The sequence below is a fragment of the Pseudophryne corroboree genome, chromosome 4 (assembly GCF_028390025.1).
Source record: "Pseudophryne corroboree isolate aPseCor3 chromosome 4, aPseCor3.hap2, whole genome shotgun sequence".
In the NCBI taxonomy this organism is placed as follows: Eukaryota; Metazoa; Chordata; class Amphibia; order Anura; family Myobatrachidae; genus Pseudophryne; species Pseudophryne corroboree.
This window is the reverse complement of record NC_086447.1, coordinates 310,577,657-310,594,856: the sequence shown is the minus strand read 5'-3', so window position 1 is coordinate 310,594,856 and position 17,200 is coordinate 310,577,657. Positions and strand designations below refer to the sequence as shown.

The window sequence follows — 17,200 nt, the reverse complement described above, 5'->3', positions numbered from 1 at the left end:
ATATATATATATATATATATATATATATATATACATATATACAAGAAAGAAGAGGCGGCACTCCCAGCGTTTTTAAAGTGCAAAAAAATCTTTTAGTCAAGAACGACGTTTCGGGGGGTCTCACCCCGTCATCAGGATCTCCTGATAACGGGGTGAGACCCCCCGAAATGTCGTTCTTGACTAAAAGATTTTTTTGCACTTTAAAAACGCTGGGAGTGCCGCCTCTTCTTTCTTGTATACATTGGGGATTGATTATCTCGTGGAGGGCACCCCAGTAAGTTATATGAGGGTGACGCTGTCCCTTTGAGTGCCGGGTTGTATCGGTATATATATATATATATATAAACTAAAATTCCATAGTGCGCTGATGTGTGTCTGTCGATGCACGAATAAGATGTAACACAATCTGAATTTTCGTATAGAGGGTTCCCTTCTGTCTCTTTAGCTTTATTGGGGTACTCAGCTCTGAGGCCTGTAATAATCCCTCTCACCAAGAAATCACCCAGAGAGATTGAAACAATGCATCAATAAAAGATACCATACATTTTATTTTAAAATGTTTAAAAGTTGACAGTACAATGTATGTACATAACAGATTTGCAATACAATTTCACAAGAGCCAAAGTAAGAGAGATGTTCACAAATTTTCCCCCTCACCTTCAAAAGGTGTGAGCTCTAGGGTGGGTGCTCTTACAGTTGGATGGTGCATGAAGATTGATAAACCCTACACGTTTCATCCAAAGCAGACTTCTTCAGGGGTATCTTTCAGGTGAAAAAATTAATAAAGACAGTGGGTGAGAGTGAATATATGAAAATCTAAATGATCAAGATTAAAGAAATATTACTGGCACCAACCTATATGGAAGAAGAGACTTTCTCATTGGCCTCTCCTATTAGGTGGAACCAGAATAAATATAGAGGTAAGTGGTACCGACCTTTTGTGCCCATAAAGTGCAGTACTTTTTATTAGAAAAGAGTGGGCAAAAAAGAAAAAGTTTCTAAAGTGTTATTTCTAACACATATCAAAACTGAGGATACAGTTTAAATTGCTTCTCACATTTGGTATAGCGTGAGAGTCCTCCAATGCAATATATAGTGTTGACTCTATTAGTCTAAAATGATTGAGTGTTAGTTTGACTTATTAATAGTCAATTCAATTATCACAATAGTGTGAGCATAATATAATTATACAAGGTACGATCTAATCGGATTTAAGATACAAAGTCATCTCTCGTGTTAATTCCCAATCTCAATATTTATTGTATTGTGGTATGTATTTTTTATCCCACTATGAATCACTTTTGGTGCATGAATCTTTCATAAGCCATATATCTTCTGTGTGATACAGTCTAAAAATCTGTGTTCGCTGTTTTTCAGATAGCTCCAAATAGCCCTTATGGCCTAATTGAAGAAGCACTAAAGGATTAACGGTCCTTTCCCAACTGCTCTTTTTAAACTTATGGGGTATGTATAATGGGTATGGGACTCAAGGTCGACACCAATTAGGTCGACACTTATTGGGTGATAGTGGCTAGGTCGACACTAGAAATAGGTCGACATGAGCAAGGTCGACATCAAAAAAGGTTGACGTGAGTGTTTTATGTTTTTTTGTGTTATTTTCTCCATCAAGTGACCAGGAACCCCAATTAGTGCACTGCGTCCCTTCACCATGCCGCCAGATTACTGTTCCCAATCGTAGTCCACGTGGATCGTAAAGTATGAAAAAGTCCCCCCCCATTTTTTAAAAAAAAACTCATGTCGACTTTTTTCATGTCAACATTGTTCGTGTCAACCAAATGGCTGTGTTGACCTATTTCTAGTGTTGACCTAGGCACTGTCGACCAATGGGTGTCAACATAATTGGTGTCAACCCATAGTCCGGATACCGGAATAATTATGTTATGCTCTTCTGGATATCTCTTCCCCTTTTAACCAGTGTAACATGCTTTATGGCCTTAAAGGGAAAAAAAGGTCCGATTTATGTTGGTGAATTGTTTGGTAATGGAATAGTCTTTAACCTTATTTCTAATATTTTCACATACCCTTGTACATTTTTTTTTTAGAAAACATTTCATAATGCTTAAATTTAAGTAGGTATATGGTCAATGGTTCACTAGATGTTTCAAATGTCATATAGTAAATGTACAGTATTGAAACTTATAAAGAAATCATTATTTGAACTAATTTAAATTAATTCAATAACATAATTTAGAAGGGCATCAAAAGATGTTAAAAGTTCAACCACATACTTTAGCAAAAAATAATGACTTATTCAAATATGTGTGATGGCAAACAGTGAATCCCAGCACGGTAGTCTTGGTAGGTTGTCTTTTTGCTAAAAAGATTAATGTTCTTTTCAGACAAAAACAAGCGCCTCTGTGTCTCTGCACTAAAGCTGCCTTCCTAAATGATTGGTCTCTGAAGTTATCATCCAACCGGGCAGGTACTAGCTGGTTTTTAAGAATGTGTCCATTCATTGCTGTAAAAGTAACCAGAAAGAAGAAAATCTGTAGCATTTCCTTAGAAATTACAATGCATCTCATGCTGATTTATTGGATTTGTTATTAACTGGAGTTTTTAAATTAATCTATTGATTTGGTAAGCCTAACATGGAGTTAATAAAAATACAAACATGTAGCCTTTGCCTTGAATGAAAATAATAGAAAGTTGCATGACAAGCACACTTTCATAACATTTTCAAGAGTGAAAACCAATATATTTGTCACAAAGACTTGTGGCGTACAGGGGCGAAAGTTTCCTTTGGCGCCTCCCGATTCAAAATAGGGACAGTGTGAAAAAGTATAGGGGTGTGGTTTCATGGACAAGGGGCATGGCACAGAATAGTACCAATTCACATTACACCACACTGTAGTGTCTGTCAGTCACATTACGCCACAGAGTAGTACCCCTTATACACATTATGCCATGCTAGAGCCCCTTATACACATTGCACCACAGTAGAGCAGAGCCCCTTATATACATTATGCCAGGTAGAGCTCCTTATGCACATTTCACCAGGTAGAGCTCCCTTAATACATGTTATGCCAGGTAGAGCTCCTTATACACATTACACAAGATACAGCCGAGCCCCTTATACACGTTATGCCAGGTAGAGCCCCTTTTATACATGTTAAGCCAGGTAGAGCCCCTTTTCTACACAATGGCCCTCATTCCGAGTTGTTCGCTGCTCGCAAGCTGCTTTTAGCAGCAGTGCACACGCTAAGCCGCCGCCTACTGGGAGTGAATCTTAGCTTAGCAAAATTGCGAACGAAAAATTCTCAAAATTGCGAATAGAAATTTCTTTGCAGTTTCTGAGTAGCTCGATACTTACTCTGCCACTGCGATCAGTTCAGTCAGTTTCATTCCTGGTTTGACGTCACAAACACACCCAGCGTTCGCCCAGACACTCCCCCATTTCTCCAGCCACTCCCGCGTTTTTCCCAGAAACGGTAGCATTTTTTCACACACCCATAAAACGGACAGTTTCCGCCCAGAAACACCCACTTCCTGTCAATCACACTACGATCACCAGAACGAAGAAAAAACCTCGTAATGCCGTGAGTAAAATACCAAACTTCTTAGCAAATTTACTTGGCGAAGTCGCAGTGCGAACATTGCGCATGCGCAATTAGCGGAAAATCGCTGCGATGCGAAGAAAATTACCGAGCGAACAACTCGGAATGAGGGCCAATGTGCCATGTAGAGCACCTTATGCACGTTATGCCAGGTAGAGACCGTTATACACATTACAGCATGTAGAGCCCCTTATAAACGTCACACCATGTAGAGCCCCTTACACACATGCCAGGTAGAGCCCTTTTACACAGAGAGTTACAGTGTGCATGTCCCATCCGCCCCACTGCCTGTGTCCTCATTGCTCACTGCACACCAGCTCCAGGTCCCTCCTGCTGTGGCAGTAGGTCCCCCCGGTGCTCCTAAAACCATCACTGAATACAATACAGTATACAGATGATACAGTATGTCAGTTATGCTGAGCAAACCATTGCTTATTAGGATTCCAAGAAACACTATAGTTCAATAGTTCTCCAACTTTCTTGAATAATGGCACCATAGAGTTTCAGCATTTTTTTAATGGCACCTCCTAAGCAAAAAGTTTCTTATTGTGAAATTCAGAACAAATGAGCAAATTCATTAATTATCAAATGAAGTGAAAGTGTGCTTACCTGTTATCCTTAGGGTTTTGCCTTATAATATTGGCCATTCATGTTTTTATGTGTTTCCTGACCTCTAAACCATTTCACTCCTGTAAGTGCCCCCACAACACTCAGTATGGGAACCACTGCTATACTGTAAAAACACTGTTACAATATATTACTTGCTTTGTGCTTTGTAAATGAGTTGGAATTTAGGAGAACAGTTTCTACACAAGGGAGAAACGGATTCTGTGAAAGTTAGGAAAGCAGTGTAACAATATTTACCTCTTTTACATTTTAATATGTTTGTATTTATACAAAATACTGTATGATATAGTAATTATACAGCAAACTTCCATGGTGGTAAAATAAGATTCCTAAGAAGTATCCTTTCACACTAGAAGTGTTACTTGGGTTGAAACCTCATTACTCAAGGGGACCAAGACAAAGTATAGTTCTATACTGTTTTCTGTGAAACAACTGTTTGCACCAGAAAGCAAGTATGACAGCAAACATTCTGTTGCACATCAGATCCTTAAAACCAGGACAGCTACGTTAGCATTGTCCAGTTTCTGCTATCAATGTATCAGGTATTAGCAGATTAAATAATCATACTCATCCTATCTGCACGGTAATGTAGGTGAATATATGAAATCAGTGGGAGACAGACGGTTTCTTGGAAGCATATGACTAGCATTTGCAGATACATGGCATACAGTGTGCACTGCAGCCAGTGTGTCTGTGCCATGACAGCTGTGGCACTGCTTATTTGAAGGTTGATGATGATAGATCATCATCCTTCATTTAAATTGCAGCTCATTTTCCACCAGCATATATATTGCCTAATTGATATTGCCTTTGTTATTTCTCACACCTCCGCTGGTGATCCCCACTGTCTACTTGGTGACAGCAGTTGCAGTTGAAAGTGAAGAACAAGTGTTATGTTTTCAGACACGAGTATAATGCTGAAGAAAAACCCTGGACTACATACAGCTACTATAACCATGAGAGTGCAAGTAAAGCCTAAATATTGCAATTTTCTCTAGAACCAGTATAGGATGGAGGTTCAGTTAAGGTAGATGGTGAATAGCTGCCAACAAATACTGTATTAAAAATGACTAGATCATGTTTCTTGTTTCCACTGTTCCTTGTCTCTTCTCAATCCTACTGCAGCACGCTACATTAGGCCTGTCCTACACAGAGTTTTTATACTACCTGTTGTGCCATTACACACAGCTCTGGCTGTTGACATAGAGGAAAAGTAGCCGTCAGCATTTTACTTGCAAAGCTATCAGCTACAGTTCCATAATGTCAGTCTGACATTCACCACCAGAATATACAAATAAAGTCCTATTGGTGTGTTTAAGATGCCATCAGGATAGAGTACTAAATATGTAATATGTGGGAGGAGCTTGATCAGTCTGAGTGAGGATATAATACTTTAATTTGTAATAAAGCTGTAAAAGAGGGATGGTATCGTGATCCTGGCGTTTGGGGTGGCGGCAGTCAAAATACCAACACCTAGTAGGTATCTATGCTTCACCTAATCCTTAATCCTAACCACCATTACCCGCAGTATGACCATCACCATCCCTGTTGGTGCCTAACCCTCTCTTCCCGCATCCTAAACCCACACCCTGCGTGGAGCTTACCTGTATTCAATGCTGACAGTCCTTGGTTTGGAACCTCGGCGTTCAGGATTCCGGCACCGCATTGTGATCCATGTCGGGATCCCGTTGTTGGCATTCAGGGCAGTGCAGGGATTCCGACTGCCAGGATCCTGACCGGATCCCTTAAAAAATTGTTGTAATAACAGTGAACAAACATTTTTGGTTTATATGTACAGCATCTCATTTCCATGCACAGCTATCACATGCATGAACTTCAAAATAGTTTTTATTTATGTATTTGTCAAGTTGATGTCACTTAATACTTTTCAACACTTAAAATATACATACATTTATACACATGTACATACATAATTTGCCAACCGATGTAAATGCATGTCCTATGTCAACAGTATGGCCAGTAATATGTAAATGATTTGCTGTCCATACATCTACACACATGGATTTTGTACAAGAAACTCAGGGAGCACTCTGGCATTTCCACTTATAGTATGTCAATGAAGAAAAGAGGCCATGGAAACTCTTGTTTCAATATCCCAGATTAGCGGCGGGAAGAAGAGTATCTACTGATGTCTTCAATGTAATATTTAATGGCACATACTGTAGACAAGTGGATGTAAATTCAGCTCATTTTGCAAGTGTATTTCTTTTATTTTACTGCATCAATAGCAATTGTTCTAGTCATTGAAAGAAAACAATATGTAATTAAAGAAAGTGCTTATCTGATGATCTAAATCAGGCTTGTCCAACCCGCGGCCCGCGGGCCGCATGCGGCCCAAGTCGGCTAGTAATGCGGCCCAGGAGCTGCGCTGCAGCAGAGGGTTTTTTTGTTTTTTTTCCCGAGTACGGACACCACATGTGAGGCTGATCCGGCCCCAGCAAGTTGTCAGCACATCCTGATTGGATTGCTGCTGCTGGGACCAGCACCAGCTCACGCCCTCTCCGCTGTCAGTCACAGTGTAGCCCTCCTCCGCTGCATAGCGGCACACGTGACTGAGCAGCGCGAGAGTAGAGGAGCCCAGCAGAGAAGTTGGTTGTACAAGAACACGTGGAGCGGCGGACGGAGACGGAGGCAGCGCTGCAGGAACGGTAAGTATGTGTCTGTGCGTGTGTGTTTTTTTTTTACAGCTACAAGGGGCACAGTACATGGGCGCAGCTACAAGGGGCACAATACAAGGGGGCAGCTACAGTGCCACAACTACAAGGGGCACAGTACAAGGGGGCAGCTACAAGGGGGCAGCTACAGGGCCACAACTACAAGAGGCACAGTACAAGGGGGCATCTACAAGGGGGCAGCTACAGGGCCACAACTACAATGGGGACAACTACAAGGGGCACAGTACAAGGGTGCAGCTACAGGGCAACAACTACAAGGGGCACAACTAGAAGGGGCACAGTACAAGGGGCACAGCTGCAGGGGCACAACTACAAGGGGCACAGTACAAGGGGGCAGCTACAAGGGGGCAGCTACAGGGCCACAACTACAAGAGGCACAGTACAAGGGGGCATCTACAAGGGGGCAGCTACAGGGCCACAACTACAAGGGGCACAACTACAAGGGGCACAGTACAAGGGTGCAGCTACAGGGCAACAACTACAAGGGGCACAACTAGAAGGGGCACAGTACAAGGGGCACAGCTGCAGGGGCACAACTACAAGGGGCACAGTAAAAGGGGGCAGCTACAAGGGACACAGTACAAGGGGTCAGCTACAGGGGCACAACTACAAGGGGCGCAGCTACAGGGGCACAGTACAAGGGGCACAGCTGCAGGGGCACAACTACAAGGGGCACAGTAAAAGGGGGCAGCTACAAGGGACACAGTACAAGGGGTCAGCTACAGGGGCACAACTACAAGGGGCGCAGCTACAAGGGCACAACTACAAGGGGCGCAGCTACAGGGGCGCAGCTACAGGGGCACAGCTACAAGGGGCGCAGCTACAGGGGCACAACTACAAGGGGCGCAGCTACAGGGGCACAGCTACAAGGGGCGCAGCTACACGGGCACAGCTACAAGGGGCACAGTACAAGGGGCACAGTACAAGGGGCGCAGCTACAGGGGCACAGCTACAAGGGGCACAGTACAAGGGGCGCAGCTACAGGGGCACAACTACAAGGGACGCAGATACAGGGGCACAGCTACAAGGGGCGCAGCTACAGGGGCACAACTACAAGGGACGCAGCTACAGGGGCACAGCTACAAGTAAGTTTAATATGTTAACTATGTTTTCTATGGTTTTTTGGGATGATCAGGTATCGTTACTGTTATTTTATTTTATGTGCGGCCCAATCTAAATTTTCATCTTCTAATGTGGCCCAGGGAAGGTGAAAGGTTGGACACCCCTGATCTAAATTGACTGCCTTAAGTTCCGTAGAACTTAACAAATAACGTATGTTTGCCTTTAGCTTTACAAAAGGACAATAGCCGTGAACAAAGACGGGACTATAAAGAAAATGATAAATGGGTGTCTTGGCCAACAGACAGTTGCTGTACAATATAAATGCTTGTGTAAAGAACACATTAAACATAGCCAATATTATGTCTTGCGGTATTCAATAGACTCACACTGCTAAAAATACTAAAGTACTTAACTCCTCTATTTCCTAATTGTAAATTCTATTTGTCAATCTGTAAAATATAACTTGCAGCACACTATAAAACATTACAGTATACGTATATACTAGTATACTAACATAGGTTGAGATAAGTTAAGAGACAACACGTCAACTGGCAGTTGAAGTGTAAAGAAATAGGTACAATGAGCTAGGGCAGGGCTAAATGATGGGTAAAACTGGTGTAATATTGCAACATACATGAACAGAAATAAGGATAGAATGTGTGAACTATTTACTCTTATGAATTTTTCTAATTTAAATGTTTGCCAAGTTTAAAAATACTGCCTATAAAGTAAGATGTAAACCACAAATTGGGTGAACAGCATTACTTCCTGCCATCAGGCTACCTTCTACTTGCTCGCGCCTCATGTCACCTGTCTGTCTCCCCCCTTAAAGAGAAGAAACTAGGTTTGTTGGCGCTGGGCAGGTCTGTGTAGGTGTACACCCTGGGATTAGCAGCCACCTGGTGAGGGGGTAGCCAGCCTCCTCAAACAGTAAACAAATACACAGAAATACCAGGTAGGCGCTTAGTCCAATGATGCAACCAATAAAATATAAAAAACACAATTTATTGTAAAACAAAATTAAAAAACAATGTAAAACCATTAATATAGACCAAGATGTATATTATTTGATTCCAACCTGAGGCCTATAATACCTCTGTTAGATATAACGTACACATATAATATGAAAGAGAGTTTCGCTGATAGAATCAAATTTAAAAATTAAACGCTGATGTTCATATATAGGAGATTTGTTAGAATAATTCTGTCAGTCCCTAAGTGCTCAATAAACAGCCCAAAGTATGAGTGTGAATCAGTCCTCCGGCTGATTAGTTCAATCTGTACCCGTGCAAAAGTGTGTCCTGAATCATTATGGACTCTGAGTAAAAATTGTCCATCCACTTATTCCTCCACTGTGTCCATAGGGTGAGTATACAGTAATGTGCTATAAAATGGTGACTACTCACTGCATCAGTGTTGGCTGTCCTTGTGCCACAGAATCGATAGTGCAGAACCACTCTGTATCACCCTCTGCACGAGTGTATCAGCTGTTAGCGGTGCAGTCTGCTGTGTGCTGTTCCCCATCGTGCGGCACATACACCAGTGCTGGCTGTCTCTGCGGCACAAAGCCGATGGTGCAAAACCGCTCTGTGTCACCCTTTGCTCGGGTGAAAAAGCTGTTAACGGCGTGGTCTGCTGTGTGCTATTCCCCATCGTGCAGCTCACTATAGATGCACAATGCCCCTGTCTCGTGTTCCCAGCACGGAGATGGGGTGGATATCAGGGGCACGGGGTATCTGGACTTTGCCAAGGTGGGAGGGAGTGAATGATAGAGTCTCTCCACGGTCACAGGTGCACACTCGCCGGCAATAGGTGATGGACAGTCAGCTGCTGGAGGAGATGTCTTTTTCTGTGGGTACTGTGGGTATCAGCGATCCCTCTCTCTGTACCCTCAACGCGTTTCTCCGCACACTGGGTGGCTTTTTCAAGAGGCAGAGTGTTCTCATCTAATTTTTTTATTTTATTCTATCAGCATTGGACTAAGCGCCTACCTGGTATTTCCGTGTATTTGTCTCCCCCCTTAGCCTAGATTGTGAGCTCCTTGGAGCAAGTCCCTCTTCTCTCCTGCTCTCACAGCCCTCTTCTCTCTCACTCCAATTTCAGCTCTCTCCATCTGTCTATTCCCTCATCTCCTCTTGCTTGTTACTGTTTATCTTTTCTAACGTCTGATTGCCACTAGTAGAACACTGATTACTTCTTTGCTTCCTTACATCTCAGCTGTTTTGTGTACTGAGAATTGTGGTGCTAATTGTTATCTGTGCTCTGTTTTAGTTTTTCAGTTACTGTAATGCTAAGTTCTTTGTACCTCATATTGTTCTAATGTGTGCTGTGTGTACAGCGCTGCAAACCACTTGTGGTGCCTTATAAATAAAATGTAATAATAAATAATAATAACAGGTAAGTCTTGGGTCTGTTTTTGAAGGATTCTAGAGGAGGCTTTTCGAACTGTGCGTGAAAGCGAGTTCCATAGAGTAGGAGCCACAAAGCTGAAAGCTTAATCCTTTCTAGGTACTGTTAATAGTACTTTATCAACAGATCGCTGCAGTAATCGAATGGGACAGTAAGGTTGTTTCAAGTACATTGGGGCCTGGTCATGTAGGGCTTTGAAAGTAAGTAAGCTAATCTTGAAAACGATTCGCCATTTTACAGTAGAGAATGTGGATTATGTGGCTGAAATGGGGCTGGTTCGTAGCCTGGCAGCTGCATTTTGCACCATCTGCCAGCGGTGCTATTATTTTGCTGGGAGACCAAGGGAAAGGGCATTGCAGTAGTCTAGGAGAGATGATACAAATGCATGTGTGACTTTAAGCAGGTCTTCTGAGGGAATTAAGTGCTTGATTCTGGCTATGGGGGACATTTACTAAGTAGAGATAAGAGTGGAGAAGTGAGCCAGTGGAGAAGTGGCCCCATCAACCAATCAGCAGCTCTGTATCATTTTATGCAAATTATAGATGTTATTTCAGTGCTGATTGGTTGCCATGGGCAACTTCTCCACTGGCTCACTTCTCTGCTCTTATCACTGCTTAGTAAACGTCCCCCTATGTTCCTTAGATGAAAGAATGAGGATTTGATTGTGGCCGATACAGTACCTGATGTGTAAGCATCACGCAATTAGGTAGATTATGGTATGAGGGGGGCTGATAAATACAGTTTATAGTGACTTTGTTGAAAGACTACTGATGTGGATCAACATCTTATCAGGAATATTTAGATTTTGCCATATGGATGCATATTGTATGCTTGTGAACAAATCAGACAAGCTAAGAAAAATGGTAGTTCCTAAATTATGAAGGGTGTACATTTTCAGAGAGGTATATAATCCACACTGATGAAAAGTACATTAGCTCCAATAGGGAAATGGCAAATGTCCCCATGCACTACTAATATAATTTATTATATACAGATTAATAAAAAAACAACCAATGATTACAATGGAAGTGTTCAAATATCTTCAAAAACCAAAATACTTTTTTTAAATTATATTTTTACACTAGTAAAGAAACACTACAATTAGTCTTGGGTAAAGCACCGGGAAAATACATTAAATTAGAAACCCCCTTTTAGGGGAAATTCCAAGTTTCGGCGGGGTGGTGTGTGTGTGTGTGTGTGTGTGTGTGTGTGTGGGGGGGGGTCCTTCTATTTGCACATGTGTGTGCATATATGTATACAGGGGCAAGCGCAGGATTTGCAGGTGGGGTTCCTTCAATGTTCACAAGTGTGTGCATATATGTATATGTGTATATATAACACCAGTTACATTCAGTAGAAGATATACACACAAATGCACACATAGAACACACTAAAACACAAATGCACACATAGAACAAATGCACACATACATATGCACACATACACACATACACAAAGAACACATACTAACACACATAAACACACATGCATAGAACATATACACACATACTCTACATACATATTCACACATACACACACATAGAATACATACATATACAGACATACATAGAGCACAAACACATATACAATAGAACACATACATACACGCATACATATAGAAACACACATACAGAACACATATTAACACAAAAACACACACACAATGACATCAGTAGTCTGAGGATGCTGCATGAGGTCATTGCTGGGGGTCTAGGGCTGAGAAGGGGACATTTTCATCATAAGGCCGCAATTCGTGGGTCACAGAAAGGGACGGAGCCAGAGCTCAAAGTGGTTCTGGAGAGGTGGTGGAACTTACTTACACTCCCACCTTCCCCCCCCCCCCTCATATTAATTGGCAAAGCAAGGGCCAGTGCTACTGTTTTTGACATCCCCCTGCAAACTATAAATTAGTGCCCTACTTTATAAAGGAACATTGATCTCACAAAGAAGCAGCGTGGTCACACAATAGTACTCCCAATTCAAGTTACACCACACTGTAGCACAATCTTATTCACATTACACCATGTAGTGTGCCTGATTCACAATGGTACTCTTTATACACATTACGACCCACAGTAGTGCTCCTTATACACAATTCCCACAGTATTAGTGCCCTTTACACATAATGCCCACAGCTGTAGTGCCCCTTACACATAATGACCAGAGTAGTACTGCTTACACATAATGCCCACAGAAATGCTGCTTATACACAAAATGCCCACAGTAGTAGTCAAGGCCGTTTCCTGGGGCAGGCGAGCAGTGCAACCGCACTGGGCGCCCGCCGCGGCACTAACTGTGGCTCCCTGCTTCCCCCTCCTATTTCTCCCCGAGTAACCCGCTCGGGGGGCAGAGTTTCACGGAATGACGCGGTTGCGTCATTACATCATGACGCAACCCCGTCACTCCGCGAAACTCCCCCCCCCCCCGAGCGGAGTACAGAGGGGGATCCAAGTTAGAAAGAGGGAAAGGCCGGCGCGAGGAGCGACTGGTGAGGTGGGCCGAAGAGCGGTATTCGCCTCTGTAAGTATTTTCTCTCTCTCTCTCTCAATGTGTAAAATGGGGACACCTACGTATTGTGTGAAATGGGCTCTCTTGCCTGCAGTAGTATGGGGATTTAATGTATCAAGGCCATTGCGGTGTGTGGCATAATATGGTGCAGGGGGCATTACTGTGTGGGGCTTAATATGGTAGAATTATTTTTTCCTGTGGTGGTCGTGATCTGTTGGAGCAGGGTCAAAAACTGGATTGTGAGGTAGTCTTTTCAGACGAGGCTACACCCATTTAGATAAGGCCACGCCCCCTTGCCGGGTGAGCGCGCAAGTTTTTTTTTTATATAGGTGTGTGTGGGGGGGGGGGCATTTTTTTATGTCATGGGGGGCACATTTTTAAATCTCGCACTGGGAGCCAAATTGGCTAGAAACAGCCCTGGTAGTAGTGCCGCTTATACACCGAATGCTCACAATAGTAGTGCCCCTTATACACATCTCTGCCTCTGTCACTCCAGCAGCTCACTGCCTGTGTCTCTCCAGCAGCTTTCCCACCTCTCTTGTCCCTCCAGCCCCCTCTGATCTTGTCTTCAAGATGCACAGAGCCTGGTGGTGACAGCATGACATCCCATGTCAAGAAAGCCAGTGGGACCTGAGGAGGGGATGAATGCTGTCCAACAGACACAGCATGTAACAGGGGGGGGGGGTTGTAGATGGAGGAGGACCATGGAGGCAGTAAAACCTGAGGAAGGGGGAGATGCTGCAGCTCAACAGTAATACTAGCACCACCTGCATCAGCTTTTGACGTAGGTGATGGGATGGGCTTTTCTGTCAGAAGTACTGTGCAGGGCAATGGAGGCGATGGAATTAGTTCCCCCTACCATTACAGGTGGTGTAACTCAGTTCCAACTCATTCCCCCATACTTTAACCCCTGTATGGAGCCAATATGACGTGATTCTATGAGAAGCAGGTCATATTGTCTTTGCCCCTTACCAACGACCCGCGAATAGTGGCCGATGGTTAGGGCTCCATTTGCCGGCAGCAAGTAAAGGTAAAGAAAAAACATTTGGGCCATCGGGAAGGGGTGGGGGGGAGGAGTTGTTCTGGGTACTCCGAACCCTACCTGCATGCGCTACTGCCTGTTTGCTAAAGAGTAGTACATAAATCAAACTACGTTTAGATTTAAAGCAGTTCAGACATAAGATTATATTTCTAAGATATAAGTTACAGTATATTAAATAATTATGGCATATAATTGCTACGCTATCACTTTTGTAGAGGATTATATCTATAATTTACTTAAATATAATAACCAGCTCATGGATTGAATTTTTCAGTGAACAAATTGCAGTAATTATACAGAATTTTATTGTAGTATTTTAATTAAGTATTTTCAAATAAAAGCTAGCTATTATGGGGGATACAGTACGGATGTTCAAATACCCACCAATGGATAACATTCTAACCAGCAATCTCTCACCTGTTCGTGATAGTGCTGGAAATATTAAAGCCCCTAAGCTATTTCAATTTGGTTGGCTGAAAATTGCTTAATGCAGGTTAAAAACCCACAGCTGTGACTTTTTGCTATTAAAATTGAAATCTATGCTAACGTAACACAGTTCTCAATAGGGGTTAACACAGATTTTAGGTTGAAGCTCCATACGAGGTGAAAAGTAAGGAAAACTCCTTATTTTAAAAATGCCAGGACACAGAGCACTTAATTCATGTGTGTACACAATGCCGATGTTCATGCAATAGAGCGATTATCGCCAGACTACATGTGTGTTGCAATCGCACTGCAAATGCGCCAAGGTGCCTTTACGATCTTGCTTGCACTGAGGATTTTACCGCAGAGTGATTGACAGGAAGGGACCGCTTGGGGGAATTAACTGAGTGGCGGCAAAAACGTAGATATGTCATGTCCGATTTCAAGGCGTGTATCGGTCTTCAGCTGTGATTATGTATACAGAGAAACTTGGTGCCAGCCTCGCTACTGCCATGGCCAGTCTGCATAGCCATAGCACTACTCAAGCAGTTGATGATCCTCAGTGTTGCGTCGGTGCTGCATATGTGTGCGCAGTTGCTGATGACTTTGTGAAGGCTCCGGTGGGCATTTATATCCTTTTTTGCGCAGCAGCTTCACTCGTGATGTGAAAATGTGCAATTGTGTAGGCATTAGCATACAAACAAGAATAAGGCCCACAGAGCAGTACCACTGGGACACCCCTCCCAATAAATAATTAACTATTTAAAGCTTTTGAAATAGAAAAATATGGACAATAAAACAATGTAATTTTTAGGTGACTTTCTCTAAATACAGAAAAAAATTGTGTAACAGATAATAGCGCTCTTCAACCACCATGAAAAACAGAAAAAACCCTTATGAGTGGAAAGGTTTTAATAAGCAAAATGATTCACCCTTTTTAATGATAGATCAAATGCTGGCTTGACAATGATAAACATCAAAATCAGTCCATTGGGATGACATGCCGTCCTCCTATAGTATATTCAGGATGGTCATAACAGCTGAAAGAAAGTATCTCTCTAGTCCCTATTGCAGGGGACAATTGGGAGATACTTAAAAAAACACAAATATAGTGTAGAAGTCCTTAAAATGAAAACACCATTTATTTTCAAGGTTCCACTTACAGAAAAACAGAATTAAAACAGCATATCATAACTCAGTGGGGTATATCACCAATCCAGATGGTAAAGAGAAAACCTCCAGCACCAGATGTATACGGTGGACATGGGTCCCAGCTCCTGATGCACGGCTCCCAGTCAAACAATGAGGTCCCCAGGAAGGATGGATAAGCCCATGAGTCAAACAGAAACACGAGCCACGCTCTACGCGTTTCGGACCCTTGGTCCTTCGTCAGAAGCGTGGTTTGAATGGCTCGAATTCCCCTATTTAAGCCCTAAAACAGAGTGTCCTCAGCTGAAGTCCGTTGGCGCTAATCGGCATTGTCCCGGTGACGCACTTCTGTTTTCGGACGCGCAACAGGAAGCGGAAGTCATCTGCGGTCCATGTGCATTCCACATAACGGAAAATCACTCTTTTGTGCGTTCCACCAGGGATCCCATCATGCGGTCCTTTCAGTAGGGTAATATCCAATGTCCATGGAATGAATGGAATGTCCATAAGCCCAAAGGCTCAGTCCCAAATAAATACATAAAAAACACAAGAGAATAAAAACAAATATGAATAGTAAATAGTCAATACTATAGATGATTATATGAGGGAGAGAGAGGCAAAGAGAAAGATCAGAATTAAGGTAGAAAACAGTTTAAATCAAATTCACCGTTTAGGCCCCTAGGAACGAGGGTCCCCAAACGGTGAATCCACCTCATTTCTGCTTGTGCCAGTCTTTTTTCTATGTCCCTTGTTCTCCAAACGGGGAGAATCATTTGGATTCCACAGAACGATTCTAGAAAACACTCCTTAGTATTGTGGACTTTTTTAAAATGTAAGGAAACTGTATGAGTTTCCAGGACTTTTCGTATGTTGTAGATGTGTTCAGCCCATCTCACCCTAACACATCTACCAGTTCTCCCCACATAGAACAGACCACATGCACACTCCAGAATGTAAACAACATTTCTGGAGTGGCATGTGATGAATTCCCTTATTGGGCTTCTCAGGTAACATTGGTCCAAGAACTGAGTCCTGTTTGAGAATATTCCAATTGGATCTGAACACTCGCTCTACCTGAGTAGCCCGTCTTTGTATATAGAAAGGCGCCATCTCTAAAGGACCAATTGGTTAAGAGCAGTATAGAAAGTGAATCTAGACAAAGCATAAGAACAAAAGGCTTTCACCGATGTGATGATTGCCTGATGTGAAAAACTGTCAAGTCATCTTCACGAAAAATAACTGAATTTGAGGTTAATGGCCAGTCGTACCCAATAAGGGAATTCATCACATGCCACTCCAGAAATGTTGTTTACATTCTGGAGTGTGCATGTGGTCTGTTCTATGTGGGGAGAACTGGTAGATGTGTTAGGGTGAGATGGGCTGAACACATCTACAACATACGAAAAGGCCTGGAAACTCATACAGTTTCCTTACATTTTAAAAAAGTCCACAATACTAAGGAGTGTTTTCTAAAATCGTTCTGTGGAATCCAAATGATTCTCCCCATTTGGAGAACAAAGGACATAGAAAAAAGACTGGCACAAGCAGAAATGAGGTGGATTCACCGTTTGGGGACCCTCGTTCCTAGGGGCCTAAACGGTGAATTTGAACTCAAATGTTTTCTACCTTAATTCTGATCTTTCTCTTTGCTCTCTCTCCCTCATATAATAATCTATAGTATTGACTATTTACTATTCATATTTGTTTTT

The 17,200-nt window shown here is 42.6% G+C and overlaps 1 long non-coding RNA gene across 3 annotated transcripts in view; it reads right to left on the bottom strand.

Annotated features, from left to right (window-relative positions):
* Nucleotides 1–573: 573 nt before the first annotated feature.
* LOC134911371 (uncharacterized) overlaps nucleotides 574–17,200 on the bottom strand; it is a 145,848-nt gene continuing 129,221 nt past the window's right edge. For all 3 annotated transcript variants that reach the window (XR_010176519.1, XR_010176518.1, XR_010176517.1), the window contains exons 2-3: nucleotides 5,807–5,946; nucleotides 574–2,479 (exon numbers count right to left, since the gene is read on the bottom strand). This is a non-coding gene — a long non-coding RNA (uncharacterized LOC134911371). The remainder of the gene's footprint in view (nucleotides 2,480–5,806; nucleotides 5,947–17,200) is intronic.